At 44.0% G+C, this 27026-nt stretch overlaps 1 protein-coding gene across 1 annotated transcript in view; it reads right to left on the reverse strand.

Moving 5' to 3' along the window:
• ZNF469 (zinc finger protein 469) overlaps positions 1 to 17002 on the reverse strand; it is a 31639-nt gene extending 14637 nt beyond the window's left edge. Inside the window, exon 1 of the mRNA XM_020989186.2 lies at positions 16934 to 17002. The gene's annotated coding sequence lies outside the window, so the exon portion shown is untranslated. The remainder of the gene's footprint in view (positions 1 to 16933) is intronic.
• Positions 17003 to 27026: the final 10024 nt, after the last annotated feature.

Raw genomic sequence — 27026 nt, forward strand, 5'->3', positions numbered from 1 at the left:
ACCAGTTAGCACGGGAAATACAGAAACAAGCAGGTTGGCTAGATGGGGACACAGAGGAGTGAGCATTTCTATAACCCTTTACATTTGTTTTTTTCATTTGATCCTTAACAACAATCCTGGGAGGGAAGTGATATGATTATTATTGCCATTTTACAGATAAGGTAACTGAGGTTGTGGGGGGGGGCATTAAGTAACTTGCCCGAGTTCACACAGCTAGTAAAAATGTCTGCGGCTGGGTTTGAGTTCAGGTCTTCCTGACTCCAGGCCCAGTGCTCTATCCAGGCATCACCCAGCTGTTTATATCCCACTATGTATCTATTCAATGAAAGCCAGCCAAGCCAGTGGACTGGGAGGTGCGATAGTCCCAGCTCTGTTACCCTTTGTAAGTCACTTAATCTAGTTGGACCCCAAAAGGTATTGGACTAGTTGCTGTCCAAGGTCCTTTCCAACCCTTACAATCTACCACTTGAGATCAGAGATACCTAGAAAGGACCTCAGAGACCATTTAGTTCCACACTGCCATTTTGTAGATGAAGAAAGGAAGATTAAGTGACTTATTTGTTTAAGGTCATACAGGTGGTATTAGAGACAAGATCTGAACTCATGTAACTTAAATTCAGATTCAGGGCACTTTTTAGAAGTACCTAAGTGGTACGGTGGATAGAATTCTGGACTTGAAATCAGGAAGACCTGAGTGAAATCTTGCCTCAGACATTTACTAGCTGTGTGATTATAGGCAAGTCAAAGCCTCTGTGAGGCTCAGTTAAAGTGGGGAACAATAAGAGTACCCATCTCACAAGATGTTTACAAGGACTCAGTGAGCTCACATATGTAAAGTGCTTTGCAAACCTTAAAGCTCCATATATAATGCTGCCTATTATTACTTTGACTGTAGCAAACCAATTCTCCATTAAATGTGAAGACTTACTAGCTATAATCTTTCACATTTCTATAATTCTTTTAACTTTTCAAAGCCAGTTCACACTCACTACTTCATTTAATTCTTTGAGAAGGCCTATGAGGCACACTGGATATTGACCAGCATCTTCATTCTGTGGATTTGCTGAATGATTGGGTCAAAGTCACATAGCTGCTCGATGGCAGAGTTGGAGGTCTAGAAAACATGGGTCTCCTGACTTCCACTGAGTGCACATCCCACCACACCATGCTGCCTCCTGGACCCAGTCTCTAGACATCTTACTCTGAACATAGAAGCTAGAGGCAAAACTAGCATGGTGGTGTGGTGTAGTGTGCTGTGGTGTGTGTGTGTGTGTGTGTGTGTGTGTGTGTGTGTGTGTGTGTGTGCACGTGTGCGCGTGAGCCACAGGTGCTTGCAACTTTAGACTGGGAGCTAATATCTGGCTTCTTTCCTTTAGTGGGACATGGAGGAAGGATACTTTCCCAGCTCTACCCTGATACACACCTTAGGGAGAAGCTAAATCCCTCACCTGGGTCCTAGTTGTCACCCCTTCAGACCTAATGGCTGTCAAGACTTTCCTAGAGCTTGCCTTCCTTGGAACTTATTGTCCCCAATTTGCTGCCTGGTTTGGGTACCCACCTGAGGATCAGCTGAGGGGTTAGTGGTGAGGAAGGATCTCCCCCCACCTGTAGACTCAGCTTTAGTCCCATCCATTCCCTCCTCTGCCCTTCTCACTATGCTCTCTAGAACCTTCATTCATTATTAAAAAACTCCCTTCATCTTAGAATTTTCTCCTCTCTTCTCTCTCTCTCTCTCTCTCTCTCTCTCTCTCTCTCTCTCTCTCTCTCTCTTTCTCTCTCTCTCATACATACATACATACATACACACACATTCACTCCTTCCTTTCATCCTCTTGTGTTCACTGATGCCTACCTTCCCCCTAAAAACACCAACATTATTTGGGACCCTCTCCAAGACTTGGCTAGATCCTCTAACCCTCTCTTACACAACAAGGACCACGGGCATCCTTTGGTCCCTAATGCCACTTTCAGACCTTCCTTAGACCTATCACTCAACAGCCACATGTCCTTTTTTTCAAGTTCATTCCCACTGAAGACCAATAGTTTCCAAAATCAGGTGCTCATACCTCCTGAGGTGAGACCATCCATAGAAGTATGCCAATCAGATGGTGAAAAGATGGAACATAACCAACCCTCATGACAACAACCCAACATTTTTTTCTCTACCCCCTTCCACTCCTGGATAGAAACACTTCATGAGAACTCTCAGTATTTCCCCTATTGCACCAGAAAACACACACACACACACACACACACACACACACAAATTTAAAATAAAAGAGAAGCCATGACTGTGTCTGGGGTTAGTGCTCCTACCAAGCCCAGGCCAAGGCTGTAGGTTGCCCTCTTGGCTCCGGGGCAAAAAGAGTAGAATTCAGCCAACAATATAAGGCAAGGCTAGTGAGGGCAGCAGCAGAATGTAGGGTGCAAAGGAGGGGAGGCAACTTGGACCATCCTGGACGTCACTATCCCATGGCTAGATAGTGGAGCCAGCAAGCCACCATCACTGCTCCCCCCAACCCCATCAAGGCCCAACAAATGTCCACTAAATGACCAAGTTACTTCATTTCTGCCTGCTTCATTTTTCTCATCTGTACCCTTTTCAACCTTGCTTCTTAAAAGTTGGGCAACTTAACGCAGGTATTTAAAAATATATTTTTTCAATGAGTATTTATTTTCTCTGGTACTTTTAAAAAATATATTTATTTTCTTTTATGTCTTTAATTTGATTCAATAAATATGTATCATGTTTACATATATATCTAATACACTTTGCTAAATCCTGGGAGTTTAGGGGAGGAAATGTTGAACAGATGCAAGATTGGGGGAGGGAATCATTCCTGGAGAATTCCACTGTCAATGATGTATAGGTATTTATTTTTAGTAAGTAGAATGAAAGCACTCTGAGGAAAGGGGGCATCTCACTTTTATATTTGATAATTACTTGATTTGTTGAACTGAATTGAGTTAGAAGGAAGGATCTCTTTTGCTGGGGTAAAGGTTTCATGAAGGAAGTGCTAGATCAGGGATTCTTAACTCTCTTTACATCCTGGGCCCCTCTGGCCACAGTCTGGTGGGGTCTAGGGACCCTTTCTCATAATCATGTTTCTAAGGGCATCAAATAAGATATCTAGGATTACAAATGCAAACTCCTGTGCACGTGTGTGTATTTATATATATGTATGTATGTATAGGCATGTGCATATGTGTATGCATATACATACACGAAGACAAAATATAGGCATATATATTGTATATATAGGCATACATATGTATGCATATATACAAACATACACATATAGGCATTTGGAAACCTATTGCAATATAATAGGTTATATTATATATATTATATTATATATAAATATGTTACATTGCAATGCAGTTATCAAAATAGTGAATCTCCCCCTGCCCCCCGAGTTCACAGACTCTCCTGCTACATCATTGAATAGATTGATAGTAGAAGGAACCTCAGAGGTAACTAAGCACCACTCCCTCATTTTTCAGATGAGGAAACCCAGGATCACAGGGGTTAAGTGACTCTCCTAAGCTCAACAGTAGCATTTGGGTTAGCCCTTGAAGGATGGCAGTGACACTGCCTGCTCCAGCTTCTGGCGTTCCTGATGGAATCCCACTCTACTTCAGCCCATTCTTCAGCTACATTTTGTTCACTGCTGAGTCCCATTCCTTCTTCTTCAGTTAAATTGACAAAGTATTTCTTACTGGTAAGATATTTTTTTCCACCTGAGGAAACTGCTTAAAATTTCTGCCTATTCTGTCAGTTTTTAGGGGAGGGATGGGTGGTGTCAGTTAAGACGGTTTTAGCTTTTTTGTGGAGGAGGGGAGTATGGAATTGACTCATCAATCGCCCTTTTAAGTTTTCTGATAGATTTTTTCATGTGATGATCATTACTACCTACTGGTGTATTGATATTTATAAACATTTATATCATAAAGTGCCCAGCTGTGCGCTGCACACAAAGTGTCTTCTTACCTTGCCAAGTCTTAGCCCCAGCTCAGTTAAAAAAGAAACAACAAAGGTATCAAAAAGCAGAGAAGTGAATGGGCTCACACATTATAGTTTCTTGGGCCAGATTGTTGCAAACAGCTAGGTAGTATAGTAGGCCTAGAGTCAGGAAGGCATGAGTTCAAATCTACCCTCAGATATGTCCTAGCTATGTGACCTTAGACAAGTCATTTAAACTCTGTCTGCCATATTTTTCCCATCTGTAAAATAGGGATGATAATAATAGCCTCCCAGGGATGCTGTGAGGATCAAGTGAGATAAAATTTATAAAGTGCTCAGCATAGTGCCTGGCATACAGTAGGTGCTTAATAAATGTTTCCTTCCTTCTGCCTTTTCTTCTTTTCCTTCCTTCTTTCTTTCCTTTTCTTCTCTTTCTCCCTTCCTTTCTTATTTCAATTACCCTCCCTCCCTTCTTTCCCTCCTTCCTTCCTTTCTTCCTTTCCTCCCTCCTTCCTTCCTTCCCTCCAATTTAGAGTCTCAGTTTGCTCATATTCACTACGTGGGGTTAGTCCTATATAACCAATGAAGAACTCTGAAGAAAAAAAAGAGTAAGAATAAATCAAGGCAATTGGAAGAAAAGAAAGGCTGGTTGTGTGGTCTGAGTGGAGGGTTCCAGTGCTACCCTCTTGCTATCAGGAGAAAATAAGGAAGGCCTCAGCTTATTGGATGGGTCCCTTATGATGTACTTATGGGGGTGGGGCATGGACAAGAGTCTTAGAAGATGGGCAGGCATAGGAGGGTTGTAAACTGTGTCACTGGCAAAAGCTTCCAAATTAGTGAGTTCACTGGTGCATTTCAGTCTTTTAATAAATTGAGGGTATGTTTTCCAAAATATTTCACTCAGAGGGTCAGAAGATCAATAAGTTTGGTGACTCCTACTTTAGAATACTGCCCCACCCCTCCCCCAAATTAATTTATTTTAGGTGCAAGAATTCCTAGTTATGGCTCTAACTGCAGGATCTTTTAAATGTCCAACAAAAAAAAGAGTAGACAAAACCTTCTGCCCCAAAGTGATAGAGCAGGAATTCTTTATCTGGAGTCCTTGAATTTCCAAGGCATTAGAAGACAGATTTCAGGGGCCTATGAACTTGTTTTTAAATATTTTGATAATTGAATTTTAATATAATTGATTTCCTTCATAATGCTATGCATTTTATTTTATGCATATAAATCACTGTTCTGAGAGGGGGTTCATAGACTGCCCAAGGGGTCCAAGACACAAAACAGGTTAAGGGCCTCTGTTAAGGGAGAGACCTACAAGCCTAATGAGGCTATAGTCAAATTCTCCCATCTATACCTAGAGATACATACATATGTACATACATGCATACATGCATGTATGCATGTATAAGCTTCTTTAATTGAATGGAAGTTCCTCAAGGGCAGGAAACATTTCATTTTTGTCTTTGTAACCTCAGTACCTGGCATCTGTACCTGAACTCAGTACCTGTCACTCAAGTGCTTAATAAATGCGTATCGAATGAATGAGTGCTGGTGGGTGACTAGCCTAGTAGAAGGGGCCACATTGTTTCTAGCTCCAGCTGTCTGACCTTGAGCAAATGACTTCCCCCCTCCAGCCTCCCTTTCCTCACCTGCCAATTGAGGGCAGATATTCTCTAAACTCTCTTCTGGCATTAACAGCCTAGGCCTCCTCTGACCTGCCATGGACAAAGGGCCTTTGTGCTGCAGGGCTCCATCCGGTTGTCCTGGCATGGTCCATACCATCAAGCACAGGGAAAGAAAGGGATTGCCATTGAAGGTTTCTCCCAGCTTTCCCATTCCAAGGCTCTGTTTGTCTCCCAGTTTCCATTCTATTCCACTTGCTGACCAGTAGAGGGGCTTCTTCCTCTACCCAGCATGTGGCTAGGAAGGAGTGGGGCTATCGTGGGTTCCAGAAGCCGCTTGTGTCTAACGCCCTGCAGCAGCCTCCTCATCCTTTTGGTGGTGGTGTTGGAATGGAGGAAGAGCTCAGCTTCCTGTTCCATCAGAGGGCCGGCCTTTAGCAGCCACAAATGGGGAAGTCTTAACTTCAGCTCTGTAGACCCTGCCTCCTGTACTTTCATCTTCCATTTACAGACCTCCAGCAGTGCTCTCCCCCCATGCTTCCCCTCCATTCTTTGGATGTCCCCTAACAACTAATCTTTATCGTCCTTTATACAAGAAAGGCCAACGGGTTTGGAATCAGAGGCCCTGGGCTCAAATCCTGACTGCCACTTATTTACATCCTGAGTAATCACACACATATGCTTCCTCTCTCTGGGCTTTCGTTTCCCCACCTGTAAAATGAAGGGCTTGAACTAAGGTCCCTTACAGATTTCAATCTTACTGTCCTTACATGGATCAGATGGGGCTTTAGTGTTTACAAAACACCTTTCTACATATTGCCTCACCGGGGCACAAGAGCCTTAATAACTCTTTTCTTTAGCATATTATGGTTTACAAAATGCTCTCCTCCAAACAGACGAGTGAGGTGCATAGTTCAAGAATGGTTTCCATTTTATGTGTGTGAAAATTAATGCTTAGAGAAGGCTCATGCTGACCACATGGCTAGTTACAGGTGGAGCCAAGACTCAAGGCTCATGTCTTCTGACTCATATCAGCACTCTCTAAAGTACGGGGTGAGGCCATTGGAGGCAGAGCAGCTAACCAAATTGCTCTATGTGAATATAACAGAATAGGACTGTGTTATAAAAAAATAATGGATTATTTGTGAATTGTAATAATAGCATTTCTAAAGCATTTGATGGGTTACAAAGTGCTTTATATAAGTTTTCATATTTGATATATATGAATACAGGGAGGCATGGGAAGACTGGCATAGACTGATGCAGAGTGAAGTAAGTAGAGGCAGGAAGCCAATATACACATGATGACCATAACAATGGTCAAATGGGAAGAAGACTACAACAAATGGAAGCTGAGTGTGGTATAATTATAGTGACAGAGTTTGGCTCAGAGATATAAGAATGAACTTCCCCTCCTTCTTTTCAGAGATGGGGTACTATAGTTATAGAATATTTTTATACTGTTAGACTTCATTTCTCAATACCACCATCCTTTTCCTCTTGCTCAGAGAACTATCCTTTATTCAGTCAGCCATGTTTTTCATTATTTCTGACTCTTTGTGACCCCATTTGAGGTTTTCTTGGCAAAGATACTGGAGTGGTTTGCCATTTCCTTCTCATTTTTCAGATGAGGAAACTGAGGCAAACAGGGTGAAATGACTTGCCCAGGATCACACAGCTAGTAAGTGTCTGAGGCTGGATTTGAACTCAGAAAAACGAGTCTTCCTGATTCCAAACCCAGTGCTCTATCCACTGCAGCACCATGTAACTGCCCATCCTCTATAACAAAGGCTAAAAAAAATTGAGGAAAAAAAAACAATTTGGGGAAACTAATTCATTTCTGAAAAGAAGGAGGCACACTGGGGAATGTAGATCTAGATAGTCTTTCAGGTCATATCATTCTGTCATTATCTTCTCTGCAGCCACCAGAGAGTTTCCATCATTTCCCTTTCTTGCCTCTTCCCTCTTCTTGCCCATATCAATTAGAGGAGACACAGTGTGGATGGAGTAGGGAAAAGAGCATTGGAGTTGGAATTGTAAGAACTGGGTTCAAATTCAGGCACCACTTGCTTGATGTGAGCAAGTCAGTTTGCCTCTGTGAATCTGAGTGGATGGTATAGTGGAAAACATACTGGATTTGGAGTCAGAGGATTTGAGTTAAAATTCTGTCTGCTACACAGTGCTTGTGTGACATTGGGCAAGTCACTTAACTTTTCTAGGTACCATCCTCCTTTTCTGCCAAATAAAGGGGTTGGATTAAATGAACTTGAAGGTCCCTTCCAAATCTAAATCTGTGAGCCCAAAATCTGTAAAATGGGCATAGTCATAGTTCAACCATCTGCCTCTTGGAGTCAATGTAAAGAAGTCAACCTTCTTCTGTTAACCTTCAAAGACTATAGATCCCTGAGTATTATCATTGTCGTTTCTAAATTCACCACCTGGAAAAGTGTGAGCCCCGACCTTTGTAAACATGGATCCCATTAAGGCTGTGGGAGCTGATACTAATTCTGCCTTGGGACCTACGCTCCTAGTTTCTTCATATAATTGTAGTGTTTAGAGGTTCAGAGCATTAGAGCTTGGAGATTACTGGAGAGAGATGGCCTGCTGTTTTAGGAGGGACACTAGACTTGGAGACAGAAGGCCTAGGTTTCAGTCCCAGGCTCTTAGCTAGGTAAAATGTGGGCAAGTCAGAGCTTCTCTGAGACTCAATTTTCTCATCTGTAAAATGGGGAGAATATTATTGGCCCAGCCCATCCTCACAGGTGGTAGGTGTGAGGCAATGCCATTTAATTCTGGGGAGGATTCTGTAAAGGTCCAGCTCAGTGGGCTTTGATGCAGTTCCACTGTCCTCTGATCCTTACCATCTCTCCCCTCCTGTAACTATTCCTTAGTGAGTTAGCAGAAGCTTGACCCAACAAGTTGGTTATATAACCTTAATCTTGTGATTCCTTGGTTGATTTCCTGAGACTGAATCTCTCAAGCTTTGCAGGGACTACCCGGGTTTAAAACAGCTCTGGGGACAATCAGAAACTTCTTATCTCAAGCATCCAACCCTTCTGCTAGCTGTGTGACCTCTGGTAGAGTGGAAAGAACATCAGATCTATGGTCAGATGACCTGGGCTCAAACCCCAGTTTTGCCACTTATGACTTGCGTGACCTCAGGGTTATCATCTTCTCTCTCTGAGACTCAGTTCTCTATATCTATAAAATGAAAGAGTTGGATGAGATGATCTCTGAGGCCCCTAGCACGTCTAAATCTTATGATCCGAGGTCATGCAATCTAAGCCTCAGTTTTCTTGTCTGAAAAATGGTCATGATAACATTTGCATAACCTTGGCATGAGGAAAGGATAAGGCCTGGATGTCTGATTTCATTGGCAGAGAGACCTCATGAGTGAGGGAACTCCCTCTATGAGTACTCAGCACTTTGAGTTCCTGGTGCATGGAGAGGCCTAGTGGCTTGTCCAGGGGCACAACAGCTAGTATGTGCCAGAGGCCAGACTTGAACTCAGATCTTTGGGGCTCTAAGGCCGGTCCCGTAGCCACTATGCCAAGGCTGCCTCTTGCATTATGAGGAAAGGAGTCTGAAAACCTTGAATCACTATATGAATGAGCTGTATCAGCCTTTCAAGCCTCACCCAGGACTCCTAGTGGCAGCATGGAGGAGGAGGGAGCCCTACCTGCTGCCCCCTTTCACTACAGGTGGGTGGCCATCCTGTAGATGAAGCAGTTTTCTCTGAAAACAGCCACTGGCTCATCCCCCCTCCCTTCAAAGCCAGCTCGAATGACAGAACAGTAATATCATAGTATCAACAGCTGGCCAAACATTGACACCTGCCAGGTCTATGTGTGGGGAAGAGGTCCCTGGCAGCGTGAGTACTAGGCTGGTCTGGAGAAATACTGCCTTGGGTAGAACCACTCTGGCTCCAATGGGAATCAGAGCCCAAATAGTTTCTCCCCCCCCACCTCCAAAGCCATCATGAAAAAGAAGACTCCGTTTCCCTAGCATTTCTGTTGTGCTTTCACAGCACATAAGAACTACCACTGTGTGCAGTGCAGACATTTTGAACTCTAGAGCCATCACTTGAAGCCGTTAGCTGGAGATCTCGAGCCATTAACTGCTGGACTATATTTGTTCTAAGTACACAGACTCCAAGTCTATGGTTACTGACTGAGTTGGTCTCTAGCTCTTTAATAGCTCCCCTACGCAGCGTTTGAGGTCCTGCTTCTCAAATGCACTTATCATGAGCCATTCGGGATTACGGTTATTGGTGTTTCTGTCTCATCTCCCTAAGTAGACAGGAAGCTCCATAAAGGCAGGGGCTTTGTTCTAAACAAACCCTGTGTTTTCTCTAGCCCTAAGCGTAGGGCCCTATAGCCAACAACTTCTTAAAAAACATTTCTTGGATGGATGGATGGATGGGGGAAGGGATGGATGGATAGAGACAGAGGGGGATGGATTGAGGCAGGGAGGGATGGATAGAGGGAAGGGTGGGTGAATGGGGTGGAGACAATCTGAACTTCCAAATGAGGTTCCTCAAATTGCCAAGGGATACAGTAAATTAATTAATCCACAGGCATTTATCAAGTGCCTACTGTATGCCAGGCACTGTACTAAGAATCAGGAAATACAAAGGCAAAAATGAAACAGTCTCAGTCTTTAAGGCCCTTACGTTGTATATGAGATGAGATAGAGATGGAGAAATAGATACAAAACGAATCCCTCTCTGTCACAATGTGCACTGTCACACACTGCCCTCAGCTGCCGCACAGTCACATCCATCTTCTGGTTGGTGTCCTGGCCTTCAGTCTCTCCACACTCCAATCCACCCTCCGATCATCTGCCAAAGCGATCTTCCTCAAGTTCATGTTTCACCATGTCACTCTCTCAATAACCTCTAATGGCTCCCTATTACCCATGGGATCAGATATAAAATGCATTGTTTGATGCGTAAAGAACTTTGTAACCTACCCCCTCCTGACTTTCCAGCCTTCTTATACTTTGCTCTCCCCCAAGTGCCCTGTGATCCGACTATTACGTCTTCTTGTACAAAAAAGTCCATGACTCTTGATTGTCAGCATGGCTTTGCACTGGCTGTCCGCCATGCCTGGCTTGCTCTCCCTCCTCATCTATCTCTGCTTCCTATATCCCCCGGTTACTAACCGTCAAGGCTCAGCTCAAATCTGACCTTCTTTAGGAGGTCTTTCCCAGGCCCCCCCTTCCCAGCCAGTGCCTCCCTCTGAGATTTCCTTCCTCTTACATGGCATCTCTCTTGTATGAACATAGTTATTTTCATGTTGTCCTCCCATGAGAATGTGAGCTCCTCGAAGGCCTTTGTGACCCCAGTGTTTGGTCTGGTGTTTGGAATACAGTGAGTACTTAGTAAATGTTGACTGCCTCATACCACCAGCATCCCAGAGCAGTTCAGTCACTAAAACTGCACCATTCACTCCAGTCCATTCTTTGCACTCTCAACAATTGCTCCATATTCTGTCACACAGGCTGCCAGGATCTGGCTTCAAATCACTCCTGTTCCATGTATTCCAGCATCAGTAAATAAGAACTAAGAGTATTTATAAGCAGTGCTGGGTCTTTTTTTTTTTTTGGCAATCAGGGTGAAGTGACTTGCCCAGGGTCACACAGCTAGTAAGTGTCTGAGGCCAGATTTGAACTCAGGTCCTCCTGACTCCAGGGTTGGCACTCTAACCACTGTACCACCTCGCTGCCCCCAGCAGCTGAGTCTTAATAAAATTGGGCCCAAATTCAATTGCTTGCTTACCACTTACTACTTAGCTTACTGCTGCTTGCTCAGGGTCTAAGACTCAAACTCGTGCCTTGTGACTTAATACAGTGAGTACACTTTCTAACCTACCAGGCTGTCCTTGTATTTGGAATCTACACTTACCTATTATCTTAAGGCACTTTCTGTAGTCATAATAATAATAATGAGCATTTAAGTGGCACTTTAAGGATTACTAAGCACTTTCCATATATTATCTCATTTGATTCTCACAACTACCCTGGGATGTAGGTGCTATTATTATTCCCATTTTTTACAGATGAGGAAACTGAGGCAGACAGAAATTAAATGACTTGCCCAGGGTCATACAGTGTCTGAGGCCAGATTTGAACTTGGGTCTTCCTGACTCCAGGCCCAGAGCTCTTTCTACTTTATCATTTAGCTGCCTTGTGTCTATGGACCTCAGTTTCCTTCTCTGCAAAATGAGGAGGTTAAGCTGGGTGACCTTTCAGGTCCTTTCCAGATCTAGCTCTATCTACACATTGGGGAAATCACAGGGCAGGGTCCCTCCAGGCGTCCTGGGCAGTGTCTCATTTCTCTTGGGCTGCATTTGAAAAATGGGGTGCAGCTGAGGTTTGATCTGCCCGTTTATCTGGCTGCTTCTCCAATCCGCTGGCCAGTTTGGGCTGACATTCTAGGATTCCTCCGTGGTTTCACAACTCTGCTCAATGAAACGAGCCTCCGACTGATACCAGCCTCTGTCTCTCCAGCCAAAATGAACACATACACAGCTCTTTGGCATTCATGGGTTGCCCTTGGACAACAACGAGTCATTTATGCTGACTGAAGCCTCAACTGTAAGGCCTGTTTACCGCTGCTTAAATGGGAAGGGCTTCTTTGCCAAAATAAAATAAGCCAGGCCAAAGGCAGCTACATTATCACAGCCATACTCATTAGGCCACATAAAGAAGCCCTTTTTTTTTAGGTCAGCCTCTCTCACCACTCGGGTAGGAAACACTGCAGCACTCCCACTGCAAAAGCCGTGTAGACTGTTGCACTATTGCTCTGTTCAGAGGAAATAGCTACCCAGCCTCCTGACGGGTGACTCAGAGTCAGAGGTTTAGCAGTCAGGAAGAAGAACTCAAAGGGCATGTGTGAAAAGACTCAGGAAAATGGCACCCCTTCCTCTGCATGAGCTCATTTGTGCGTAGACAAGGAAACAGGTGCAGAACAGTGTGGGAGAAAGAGCCCAGAGCCAAGAGTTGGATGGGAGATCTGGGTTCAAATTTCAGCTGTGCTACTGACTTGGAGAGTGGCCTTGGGCAAGTCACTCTCATCTGTACCTCAGTTTCTTTACCTATAGAATGGGGAGGCTGAAGGAGAATCATGTCTAAGGTCCCTTCTAGCTTTAACCTTCTGGGATTCTCTGAAAAGATAATTGGCCACTCTGGTAATGGAACAAGCTATTGTTGCCCATCTTCCTTATGCAGTTGCAGTCTTATCACTGTTTCCATCTTTGTTGTTCAATCAATCAATCAGTAAACATAGATTAAACTCCTGCTATGTGCCAGCCACTGTGCTAAGCACTAGGGATATAAAAAGAGGCAAAAAAAAGTAGCCCTGCCCTCAAGGAGCTTACAATCTGATAGGAGAGATGACACGCAAACAAATCTATACAAAGCAAGCTGTATTCAGGACAAATGGGAAATAATTAACAGAGGGAAGGCACTGGAATTAAGAGGGGTTGGAGAAGGCTTCCTGTAGAAGGTGGAACAGCAGACCTGCTGGAATAAAGAAAGCCCTTGAGAGGTGGCAAAGTGCACCATGTCAGACTTGGAGTCAAGAAGACCTGAATTCAAATACTGTCTCAGGTATTATTATTAGCTGACAAAAGTTAAGTGACTTGCCCAAGGTCACAAATCTCAGGTTGGATTTGAACTCAGATCTTCCTGACTCCAGGCCTTGGTGCTACCAGCTGTAAGACTCTCTCAGGGGTGTCAGTGTTAACAGAAGTAGAAGAGAAAGAGGTCTCTTCTCTCTCTCCAAATCCTAGAAGGTTTGGACCTGGTGATCTTTGTTTCTGGGTCTTAGAGCTGGTCAGCTAACATACATTTATTAAGCACCTACTATGTGCCACGCACTATGCTTGATGCTGAGGGGGGAAGGGGTTACAAAGAAAGGCAAAAACATAGTTCCTTCCCTCCGGAAGTCACAGTCTAATGCATATTCTTCTAGGTTTTTTTCTCCCCAATGGAACTAGACATGATTAAGAGTTAGTAAGCTAGTTATTCAGAGGCCATGGAACAAAATGTTGGGACTGGAAGGAACCTTAGAACACAGAAGGTCAACCTTGGACCTTGGGGAGCAGTTGGTTTGACCCTTTCATTTTCCAGAGCAGGAAAATCAGACCTGAAGACATGTGAATTATCAGATTTGAGTTCTGAGAGAAGTGACTTGTTCAAGGTCACAAAGCCCATCATCTGATTCTGAAAAGCAGATTGAAATGATTAGCTAAAAGATTCTTGGATGCCATTTGTTTGTTTCAGGTGTCCATGAATTCCCTAGCTAGCAAGTAGGGGAGCTCATCAGCTCGGTGGTGCTGGAGTCGGGAAGACCTGAGTTCAAATCCAGGCATTTGCTAGCTATGTAACCTTGGGGAAATCTCAATCTCTCAGCCTCAGTTTCTCCCTTTGTAAAATCTCTAATATTAGCATCTACCTCTCAGGGATGTTATGGGGAGCAAATGAGATATTTGTGAAGTGCTTTACAAACTTTAAAATGGTATATAAGTGCTAGCTATTATTATAGCATATTGCAAGGGAAACGAATTGGCTTCGTAAGATCTAGGTCTGAATGTCTGCCCTGTGTAAATTAGCTGTGTGACCTTATGCAAGTCATTTCCCACCCTGAGCCTAGGTGTCTCTGTAGATTATGCTAAGAAGGTTGAATGTGAGGATGGGTGACAGGCAGAGGTGTCAAACTCTGGCTAAAGATTGCCAGAGAATCAGATTAAAATGTAATTGGGAAATGTTTAAGGAAATAAATTGGAAAAAAAAACAATACAACATAGATAATGCTAATTTGTGGTTTTCTAAGTCAACATGAGGATGCAGGGATCTGTTTCTATTTGAGTTTGATATCACTACTCTAAAGTCCTTTTCTAGTTCTAAAAAGTCCATGATTCTATAATTAATATATAGCATAGTGGAGAGAATGTAGCAGCAGACCTGGGTTCATATTTTACTTTAAATACCTACTACCAGTGTGATCGAGAGCAAACTGTTTCAAGTCTTTTTGTCTCAATTTCTTCATGTATAAAATTAACTTGAGAGCAAACTGCTTCAAGTCTTTTTGTCTCAATTTCTTCATGTATAAAATTAACTTGTATGCTATCTATCTCATGGGGTTGAAGTAGGGAAAGCCTTTTGCATGATATGAATGGGAGATTTTGCTATTAGTAGAAGCCCAAGTCCAGTGCCCTTTACACCATTCCAGGCCTCCCTTTGTATGAGAAAAAAGTGAGAGAACATTGAGTCCCTGTCTTGAGGAAGCTTGAAAGGTTCAAAGACCATAGGCATGAGTGATTTCCAAGTCACGGAGTTGAAATAAGGAGAGATTTGTGGTCTTGCAGTCATAGGATTTGGAGCTGGAAGAGACTGTAGAAATGTCTATAAGAAACTCCTAGTTTTTCGCTGTTCAATGTACCCATTTCCTTCAGATGCTGATGTCCCTGGGAAGTGGCTTTGGCCCACCTGAAGGGATGATGACTTGCCTGTGGTTAGACTCCCATTAGAGAGCACTCTGTGACTTCTCATGTCCTGGTCCATGTACCTGCATGGAATCTCTTTCCTGTGGGAAGCTCTAGCCTATAAACCACTCAGGGGCTGAGAAATGACATAGAGTGAAGCTACCAAATGGGGAGGGAGGGTGAATATTCTACCCCCTCCATTTTCTTTCTTTTTTTTTTTTGTGAGGCAATCAGAGTTAAATGACTTGCCCAGGGTCATATAGCTAGTAAGCGGGAAGTGTCGGAGGCCAGATTTGAACTCAAGTCCTCCTAACTCCATGGCTGCTGCTCTACCCACTGTACCACCTGGCTGCCTCCTTTTCCCCTCTCCATTTTCCATGTTGTTTCCATTACCCATCCTCCACTCTCTAGTACTCCAAATGAAAGGTGATATCAAGCCAAAAAACAAATGAACATCCACCCCAAAGCTACCAAAACATGCTGGGGGAAAACCGTCAAAAAAATCTCCGCTGAAATTTGCCTTTAGGAGACAGTTACTCCATGCCCCAATCAGATTATTGCTGCGGTGACGGTGGGGGCCTTTCCTCCTGTCCCCATGGAAAATTCCCATTGCAAACTCACTGAGATCTGGTTGTATGAGCAGCCCTGACTCACACCTGGCTTTGCACTGCCCACTTGGCTCCACCAGCATGAGGAACTGGCCCATCCGATCTAGTGTCTTCCATTCAGCATCTTGGACCAGACATCCTGCTTCCAGCAGTGGCCCAGGCCTCATATTTCAAAGGACAGGCAAAAAAACAACCCAAGTACACAAGTGGCTAATTGTGTGAGGCTTCCCACTAGGGGAAAATTCCTTCCTCATCCCTGCAGAAGTTGGGTTTTTTTTTTCACCCTGCTGCCCCTGGCTGAACGACCCTTATCTTGCCTGGCATGGTCACTAATAACATCGGTGATGCCCAAGATAGGTTTTTGCAGCTCTCCCTGCAAAAGCAAAGGATGGTGACCTCAGGAGAGACCCATGAGTAGAGAAGGCCAACTCTCCGGGAACTAAATAGCCTGTTTTCATGTAAATGAACCCCCTAATGAGGCAGCGGGAAGGGGAAAGCAACAAAGAAAAGGGGAGATAAGCAGAAGGGGTGGGCTCCTCCGATGTCTCTCAAAGACTGCTAAGGGGCAATGAAAGGGGCCAGCAGTCTCCCCTCATCCGAGAAGGGCAATAGCAGGTAGGGTCCTCAGAGAAAGAATCAGACTACAGAGAGCACACTTTAAAGGGGGGGAGAAAAAGGAAGGATCTTGGAAAAAGGAATCTTGTTTGTTGGTTTTCAACCAGCTCTGCCCAGAGGGGTTTTTCAGTGAAACAAACTGGTCCATTATGACTGGGGCGAGTGTACAGAAAGCTAATTTAGCCAGCTGCTTCAGAACTGAGATTCAGGATAACATTTGGGCAGGTTAAACAGAAGTCTCAGAATTGAAGCCTTTGGCTGGGCTGTGAAAAAATCACTTTGCTCCACGAGCTGGCCCCTCCTCAAAGCTTGGACTGTGTGAATGGTTGGGCCTCCTGTTGATGAGCAGAGACTAAGTGTAAAGCATTCTCTCAGGGAGTCAGCTGGCAGCTCCAATTAGCTTAGGCCAGAGAGGCAGCCCAGGAAGCTGAGGAGGGTGGCTGAGGAAGGAGGCTACAGTGTGTCGGGAGGCCAAAGGGAGGGTGAAGTTCCACCCTCCCTAACGTTCCTCTTTCCTCTCTTCCTGAGTCCCCAGCTCACAATTCTTTAAGGGACATCTCTGGGCAGAAGGTTAGTGAGCCTTGCCAACTTCCACAGACAACCCTCAAATTCCAGCGGGCTGGCTCAACCTACCTGCAGAAATTGGGTTGTTCCTCAGCTGGGTCTCAGTTTCACTTCCTGCAAAATGTGAATTTCTTGGCTGCAAAGAAAATGGAAAAAATGCTAAGAATCTTGCTTCTGATCAGTGCATATCACGGACAGTGAACATGGAGGAGGGGGCTGAACAGGGTGGGAGGGAATGGGAGGAGTACTCTCTCCGGGCAGCGTGGAGGGGGCCAGTCTATTGCCCATACAGCAAAGAAAGACTCAGTGATTCTAGTTCCTGTTTTACAGTCTGCATTCTGTATGGTCTGGGGGAGCTGTCACTCCCATTTTGACTTTCCTGGTGAAAATTGAGATGGCCCAAGGCATTCTGATCCAACTGAGGGGGATGATAGAATTTTTTTCAGTTGAAAGGGCCTCTACAAATTACCTGATCCAAGCCCTCATCTTAGAGATGAGGAAACTGCTTCAGGGAAGGGGCAGTGACTTGCCCCATGCAGGTGAGTTACACAGGCAGAATTTGAATCCAGTTCTCCCAGTCCAAGCAATGTCCCTTCTGTCATATCATGCTGCCACCACCAGATTTTGTTAATCATTTAGCAGGCAACCTCACTTATCCTACAACCTGTAGCTGACAGTAGGCTCCAGTCTCCTGGCCCCAGCCTCTGTCCTTACTGAAATCATCTAATTTCTGACTTCAGGGATCTCTTGGGTACCCAGGTTATGAAGACCAAGGAGGTTCTGCATCTGAGTGACCTGAATAGGTACAAAGCAGAATTCATGGAGTCCTTCCCCAAAATCTATTCTTCCTTGCCATAGAACCACAAGTTTGGAAAGTCTTCTCTCCCATCCCTTCAGAATCCTTGTAGGGGAAGATGTATCCCTGGAATATTTAGCCTGGCATTCGAGGCTTTCCATCCTCTGGCTTCAGGCTTCTTCTTCAATCTTATCTCTCCCTACTTTCCAGCTACAAGCTCCCCCTCCAGTGTCTCCCTGCTTGGCTATCCCCTCCCCACCTGGGTCCTTTTAAGTCCCTTGCCACACCCTCTTGCATTTTGGTGTTCTAGCCCTTGGGGAGGGAGAGACATCAGGTGGTGTGTGTGTGTGTGTGTGTGTGTGTGTGGTGTGAGGGGGTGGGGGACAGGAGAGGGGAGGGAAGGGTACGGGCCACAACGTTCTCATATTCTTGCTTCTCCACCTAGCTACCTAAAAGAGAACTTGGAAAAGTCCCCATTCCCCCACACTTGTATAGGTTTCAGCAGCTTTGCTTTTCCACTTTGAAGTTCTTGGAGATCAGTTACACCTAATCTACAGGTAACTTTGGGGAGCTCCCAAGGGAGAAAGGCCCTCTCATTTTCTCCCTTTGCCTTTTCTTTTAGGAAACAGTAACTGGTCCCCTTTCACAAAACCACCCTTATTCCTAGGTTAACATAAAACTGTGATCAAGAGCTATAATGCCTTTGGGTTCTGGGAAAAGTGGGGTCTCTGATGAGGAGCTTAAAGTACCTCCTACATTAAACGGTGGGTATTTATCCCCCGCTCCCGTGGGTCACATTTATTTCTATACTTGTTCTCTCCTCCAATGGGAAGGGAGGTATGGCTTGGAGAAAGAATGATGGGCCTGGAGTCAGGAAGAATTGGGTTCCAATTCTACTCTCTCAGCCTCAGTTTCCTTTCTGCATCCTGGGGATAATACCTGTGTACCCTACTTCTCAAGGTAGCTGGAAGGTTTGATGAGATAACATGTAGAGCATTTGCAGATTTTAAGGCCGTCAATCAGTAAGTGTTTATTAAATGTTTATTATGTGCCAGGCATCATGCTAACATATCCAGACAAACAAAAGATAGTCTCTGCTCCCAAGGAGCGCACGTTCTAATGGGGGAGACAACATAAATGGAAAGTTTCAACTTTAAGCCTGATGGAAAGGTCCCATGATCCTCAGGAGGCAGAAGCAAAACAGACGTTGACGAGTCTTCCTTTCCATGGATAAAAACCACGTCTGTTTCTGATGTTGACCCATTTGACAGCGCCAAGTGAGAACTCGCTTTGTTGGACTTTCAGGGATTGTGGCTCGTGTGGGGAGGGAGGCTGCGGCATCTGTAGTAGCAGCTGTAAGGGACCTTCTCCGCAAGGTTTGAGGGGCACTGTAATTCCCAGGGTTCTTGGACTCTGGGTGCTGAGCTATCTCTATCGAGGGCCAACGGAAGTGATGGTGAAGGTGGCAAAATGTTTTGACCTGCCTTGCACAATCTACCTCCTGTCTGTCCCTCGTGATGCCTCGTTGTTTTAGCTAGGCTGGATTTCTGCCCACTAGGATGAGCCAATATCCCGCTATTGTTTTCTTTTATATTTGATGTTCTATAAAATAGTGCCCAAGTGGATCAAATAGCCTTTTTAATATTAGAACAAAAATATTGAGGAATAAACTCATTTTCTGCAGGCTCTGTAAAAACATCTTTGGGATAACTCTAGTAGCCAGCAAGAAGATGGAGATGATCTGTCTGTTCCTATGTGGTTTTGATTTCCTTCACTAGATCTTACAGTTTGAAAGCTTTCCATCCCGTAGAGCTTGGAGATTATGAGGATTTGGTATGTTGACATTTATTTAAAATGTTCCTTTTGAATTATTTGTTGTTGTTCATTCACTTTCAGTCACGTCTGACTCCTCACCCCATTTGGAGCTTTCTTGGCAAACATACTGGAGTGGTTTGCCATTTCCTTCCTTTTACAGATGAGGAAACCAAGGCAAAGAGGGTTTTAAGTGACCTACTTGGGGTCACACAGTTAGTAAGTATCTGAGGCCAGATTCGAACACCGGAAATGAATTCCTGACTCCAAGTCTGGCACTCCATACATTGTGCTACCTAGCTGCTCCTTAAATAATAATAATAATAATAATAATAATAATAATTAGTATTTCATTCTTTTCATCTTTTTTGGATGGGATTCAGATAGAAGCAGCTCTGGGTCAAATTGACATCCTGGTATTATTCTTTTATATTTAGTGTTCTGTGGACTAGTATACTGGTGGATAAAATCACTGCTTTTTTTGTGGCTGAATAAAAGTATTGGTGAGGAGAGATGAGCAAGCATATCCTCTGTAGGCTCACTGAAAGCATCTATGAGAGTTCTCATAGGAAGCAGCACCATAGAGATGACACACACTCCATCTGGTTTCCACATGATTTTGATCTCCTTCACTAGGCTGCCATATTTTGAAAGCACTTTTGTTTTATTGAGCTTGAAGATTAGGAGTATTTGTTTTTTGTGACATCTATTTAAAAAGTTGTTTTAAGTTTTTATGGGTCAATGTCATGTCCAGGTGATTTGTGGGTCAATGTTTTGCCCAGGGCAACATATAGATATAGAGCTGGATGTTAGATGCCATCTAGTTCAACCCCCTCATTTTACAGATGAGGCCAAGTGACTTACCCAAGGTCATACTAATTGTATATAATTGTCAGGAGTGGGATTTGAACCCAAGTCTTTGGATTCCAGAGCTTTTCCACTTTTCAATGTTTCCCTTTCCCCTGTTTTAATAATCTAGTTCCAGTACAGTTTATTGCTTCAATTTCCTAGAATATCTTGCTGGCTTCTCCTTGGAGTATGGCGATCTGTCATCTGTCAGTCCATGAAAAACATCAAGTTTCTGATAGGCCCTTGGTGGATGACAGCTGCATGATACTTCTAACCACCACAGGTCATGTCTTGTCTTGATAGGTATTTGGCAGGTACCCAATTTTTATAGCCTGCAGTGATGTGCTACATTATTTCTATGATTTCCTAACTTACATGGATCAAGAAGTCTAGAACGATAACCCTTCTGTAATTTCTGGTGGTAATTGCCTAATGCTGAACTGCTATAATTCCGCCTCCATTTCCACAAACAAATCTGCAACACGCGGCATTTGTTTGACACTTTAGTTGTCAACGCATTTAGCTGAGTTCATGCAGCTGTTACCCACCAAGGGCCTTTGGATTCCAGTCCTGGATCTTACCTATTTCATTGGCTCCGTCTGGAGGTAAAGCACTTTTGGTTATATTCAACAAGTCAAATGGTACATATCTATCATCAGCTTGTTCCATTGCTTGGTGAAGTGATGTCTGCTTGTTCCAAAATCATTTATGTAGGTTTTTGACTAGTTTATCATGTGTGCTAAAGATACCTTTCCATTCTCTTCCTTCTTTTGGTGAGGACGCATTCACCTTTCTAGAATAGCTGTCAAAACAAGATGCGCTTTGTGATTTGTCAATATTGTTTGGGTTTTTATTAGGATACTTTTCAAATCTGCTATAGTCAGTTTTACAGCTCTAGGGTTGTACATTAAGACTAGTGTTGCATTTGTGTTAATTGCTTTATATATGTTCTTCCCATTCAGCTTTTATTTCAGGATGCCAATAACTCTCAACATATTCAGCTACAGTCTTCCCCCTGATATCCTTATGTATGAAGTGTCATGGCTGGAGAAGACCAAAGCATTTGTAGATACCTTCTTCATCTATGGGTTCAATGTGACCTTTGGATCCTAGTCAGGCAGTCAATAAGCATTTATTAAGCACTTATTATATGCCAGTCACTGTGCTCAACACTGAGGATATGCAAAAAAAGGTAAAAACTAGTCCTTGACTTCAAGGATCTCACGTTCTAGTAAGGGAGACAATATGCAAACAACTAGACACATCTAAGAATATATATATGCATATGTATATATACATATGTATACATGTATATAAATATATGATGTGTTCATGTTTGTGTATATATATACATACATACATACATGTGTACATACCTATGTGAGGAGGGGGAAGGGAGACTGAAAAAGCCCTTTTGCAGAAGGTGGATTCTGAGTTGAGTCTTGACAAAAGCCAGAGAATCTGGGAGGTGGAGGTGAAGAGGGAGAGAATTCCAGGCATCGGGGCAGTCAGTGAAAAAACACAGAGTCAGGAGATGGTGTGTTCTCGGGGAGGAGTAGCTAGAAGGTCAGTCTCTCTGAACCATAGAGTATATGGAAAGGCATAAAGCATGAGAAGACTGGAAAGGTAGAAAGTACTCAGTTATGAACTTCAGATGCCAAACACAGAAGTTTCTATTTGCTCCTGAATGTAATAGGGAGCTACTGGAGCTTACTGAGTAGGGGGTGACATGGTCAGACTTGCATTTTGTGATGGCTGCGTGAAGGATGGATTGGCTAATAATAATTATTGTTATCTCTCTGAGAGCAGAATTTCTATTTGTTTGTTTTTCATCTTTTAATTCCTGTGGCCAAACACAGGACTAACATTTCAAACGTTTGCAATTTCCTCAGTCTAGCCACTCTCCCCATGTATGTAGATGACTTACTAGATGAGTGTTCATGAATTGTTATGTTAGCCAATTCTCTGGTGATAAATCTCTCTGCACTGTCCTCAGATGACACACACACATGGTCTGGGCCCAACTTGGATCATTTCCATCATGGTGGCATGAATCAGAACCTGAGCTCTGTTGACATTGTCTTTGAGAGCCTAGGCCACAAGGAGGCGCTAGAGCATTTTAGATAAGGGCCTTGCTCATAGCTTATGAATGTTGAATTGTTAATGTTACTAAATCTTGCCCCTCATTTCTATTCCCATTGCTGACAATCTTACAACTATGCTATTGTAGAAATCTCCTAACTGGTTTTCCTGCTTTGAGCAAGCCCCTTCTCTGATCCATTCTGTTGGATTAGTCTTTCAAAGACACCATATGCATCATCTCATTTCCTCACCTCAAAAGCCTTTGATGACTCCCCATTGCCTGTAAAATTCCACATTCCTTAGGCTGGCTCTTAACATAGGCTCCACACTCTGCCTCAACATACCTTGGGCATCCCTTCGTATACCCCATGTCCCAGCCAAAGCAGACCATGCATTTCTGGATGCATTCATAGCTTCCCTCCTCCAAATCTTTTCTCAACATTTCCTAAACTTGAGATGCTTTTCCTTGAACCCTCTCCACTCATCTTTGCCTTTTGAAATCCTACCCAAAAGAGCACCACTGTATTTGAAATCTTGCCCCCAAGAGCACTAGGGTCAATTCTAGCCCTGCTCCTTACTACAATAGCTATGTCACCTTAGGTCAGCGAGGTGGCCCAGTGGACAGAAACACATATTATTTCATTTGATGCTCATCATAATTATATGAAGAAGATGCTATTGTTATTCCCAATTTTTTAGATGAAGGAACTGGGGTTAAATACTTGCTCAGGGCCACACAACTAAAGGAAGCATCTGGGGGAGGATTTGAACTCAGTTCTTTCTCACTCTAAGTGCCGCCCACTATTGCATATGCCACCTGCCTGCCTCTATAATAGAATCCTTGAGAGAAGACTAAATTGAGTCCTTGGGGAAGTTCTGAGGAAGGAAAGATTTCTGAGTGGGAAGATCAAGAGGTGGGTGACATTTGAGATGGGTCAACCCCCCTCACTAGGCTAATGACAATTCTGAATCTTAAGTGACCCATGTTGTCGAATTGTTTCAGTCATGTTCAACTCTTTGTGACCTTATTTAGGGTTTTATTGGTTAGAAACTGGAGTGTTTTGCCATTTTCTTCTCCAGCTCATTTTACAGATGAGGAAAGTGAGGCAAACAGAGTTAAGAGATTTGCTCAGGGTCACACAGCTAGTAAGCATCTGAGGCGGGATTTGAACTTGGGTCCTCTTGACCCTGTGGATCATCCGACATAAAGATTCCTCTCTGAGACACAGACCTGCCCTCCACCACAGATCTGCCTCCTCCTTCCTTGGCCTCAGAGCTTCCTCTGCTTACCATGTAACAGGGTTCTACACTGACATGAGAGGCTTGCAGACTGCACTGCTGTCTGGTGGGGAGGGGAATGCCTTAAACCTTAACACACTTTCTTATCTGTTTGGGATGTTTGAGTGGTCCTGCAAGAAGGATGGATGAGATGACCTCTCTGAGTCCCCTCCAGCCCTGCAATTCTACAATCTGCCAGGCTGTTCTTAAAGGGAGATGAGCAGAATGTGATAGATATTTCCATGCTGAGAGGACTGTATCATTTGGGAAGAGATTGAAATCTGGCAGGCAAGCAGTGGCTTGCTATAGTCGATTATTGGACGTTTCAAGGAAAAAAAAGCCCACACTGCAAAGACATATCTAAAATGGCTGAGCTGAAAAATGCTGGCTTGGGGAACTGGTGTCTTCACCCATCCAGGGGCCAGCTGGCTTGAAGAAATCGCCTCGTGGTTCACGCTCATGCCAGCTTGCTTTGTTAATTATTAGAGACATGGGTCAACAGAGGGTCCCTGAGAAGTCTTTTAGTTCCCCTCTCCTCCCCATCATATCCAGGATGCATTGTTGCAAACCCTCCCAGACAGATAAGAACCAATCCTGTACTCAAAATTTCCAGAGACAGGGGTCCTACAAGCATCATTGTTAGGAAACTCTTCCTTCCTGGCTGGCTTGAGCCCATAAGGCTGCACACAGCACAAGTCTTGTTTTGAGTGTCTTGTACTTCTTAAATCAGCTAGGATACAGAGTACTAGAATCCTGACATAGGAAGCCTATAGTGAGCATATAAGGCACATCAAGCTGATCACAGTAGGGCCATTCTAAGTGGGAAATAACAGGGACTGGAACTCAGGGCACTGATAGGAGGTGATGTGATTTCTAAGGGAGTGGAGGAAAGATGCTAGGTGCAACTCATGGCTTATTCAATAGGATTCCATAGAATTATATAACTTTAGAGCCAGAAGCAATCATCTAGTCTAATTTCTTCTTTTTATAGGAGAGGAAACTGAGGCCCAGACTTGTCCAAAGTCATGTAGTAAGATAATGTCAACATTCAGACTAGAATCCATGTCTTTGTACTCCCAATCCAATGCTCTTTTCATTATACCAAGCTGCCTATATTTGAGGGGTGTCCCAAAGGCTCCCCAACTCAGAAATATCTCCCTATCTTAGCCTGCCATTTTTATCATTAGGGTTATTCTTTATGGACTTTCTGGAGGCAGGATGTCTTACTTAGGTTAAAGCATCTTTTCCATGGGAGTGGTGAGACCTTAGTTATCTAACACATTCATGTAATTCAGCCTTTACTGTCAGAAAGCCAGAGGATTTGGGGGATTTGTGCCTTTCCCCTCCCCACCCTCCAACTACCTTTGTAAATTGTGGATCTGTTTATATGCTGTTTCTTCTAAAAGAATGTAAACACCTTGAGGGAGTTTATATTAATCTTTGAGACTGTTTCACTTTTGTCTTTGTGCCCCCGTGGCTACCACAGTGCTTGGCACATAATAAGTGCTTAACAAGTCAATCAATAAATTGAATGAGGCAAGTGACTCCCAACAAAATTTGGATGACAGAGACAGGGGGAAGGTCCTGGAATTAAGATGAGGGAGAGGGAAGGAAGGTGCTAGCAATAGCTAAATTGGATGGTCCTGGGTAGGGTGCCTCAGTAGGTGACCCTGGGTTGAAGGAACTGAATGTCAGGGTCCAATGACGTCTGACTGCAACGGTTTTGTCACTTTTTGTTGCAAGAGTCCCATAATCTCTGACTGATGTCTCCCTTAACTTTTGACTTCTGGGGTTCAGAGGCTTCTAAGACATGCATGATTCTTTGACCTCTGACTGTTAGGATCTCATGTTCTCTGCCAGGTCCAGAACTATAGGACCAGGTACACCCAGAGGACAGGGGAGTACTTCAGATAATATTTTTTTGGAAGGTAGCCTCCACTGATACTAGGCACAGATTTCATCAAAGCCACCTCTCCCCTTAGGGACATAACTGTGGGTTCCTGCGTATAGGGATATACATACTCATCCTGGTGATACAGACACCACAACTCCTCTGACTGATGCCCCCTAGGTGAGGGCACACCGATGCACTCTTGAGGAAAATGTTCATATCCCTAGCTACTGTGGCTGAATTGTCTTGCCACATTCCCAAACCCTACCTTTCCCCCTCTCCCTGCTCTTGTCACATACAACCTAGCCCTAGGTGAAAATATTAATGCAATCAGCCCATCCAGTGGTTCTCCAAGTGTGTGCTTCTGCATATTAGTGTGGCTCAAGCAGAATCGTACAGAATTTACACTTGCAATAGCAAATTTCTTGACTCTCTCACAGCATGGCTCAGTTCTTTGCTGCAAAGAATAATACTGTATCACTGACAAAAAAAGGTCTGGTAACCAGTGCTCCAGTGTTGACACTGTTGCTTTCGTGACGGACGCCTACTGGGGAATCTCACTGACTCCTTAGGCCATTTCCCACCTCTACAATCAATCAGTCAACCAATAAACATTTATTACATGCCTACTATGTGCCAGGCAGTATGATAAGTGCTGCACTATTAAGCATTATTATGTACCTAGTGCTGGGAATAAAAGACAAAAAATGGAGCACCTCCTGCCCTCCAAAGGCTTACATTCTATTGGGTGGATACAACCTGTTCACCTAGAAGAAAATACAGGATATATATGTAAATCAAAGTTATTGGAAGGGTACCAAGAAATGGAGAGAACAGGAAAGATACTTGAGCTGAGCCGTAAAGAGAGTGAGAATTTCTGAGAGACGGAAATGAGGAGAGAGCCAGCCAGTGATAGAGGATAGCCCAAAAGGAGGGCAGGCTGGAGATGGACTGCTGTGGACGGGCAGCAGCAGCAGAAAGCAGGCTGGTTTGGCTGAAGCTGCTAGTGCTTGAGGGGGAGGGCTGTGTCATTAACCTGGGCAGATAGGCTGCAGCCAAATTGTGGAGGGTTTTGAATACCCAATCTTCTCTCCCCACTGAGTTGGCACTGAGCACCTGATGGTTGTGGCTCTGATGGCAACCTTTGGGCAGAGCTCACCCTGCAAGCTAAGGGGAGAAGGATGAATATAGCTGTTCTGTAAACAAATGCCTGAGCTCCAGCTGCCTGCCCAGCATGGGGGCATCCCACCCATGGGGTGTTTCACACATGTCTATATGTTCATGTTGGCTCTCTAATTAGAATGGGAACTCCTGGAGGGCAGGTACTCTTTTGATTTCGCCTTTGTATTCCCCCAGTGCTTGGCATATAGTAAGTTCCTGATAAATACTTATCAACTGATTGACTGAGCACTGCCCATTGCTCTAGCCCAGGTCCTAAGAGTCCTGGTTCTGGA

Source organism: Phascolarctos cinereus, unplaced genomic scaffold (genome assembly GCF_003287225.1).
Source record: "Phascolarctos cinereus isolate Bilbo 61053 unplaced genomic scaffold, phaCin_HiC Scaffold_2;HRSCAF=192, whole genome shotgun sequence".
NCBI lineage: Eukaryota > Metazoa > Chordata > Mammalia > Diprotodontia > Phascolarctidae > Phascolarctos > Phascolarctos cinereus.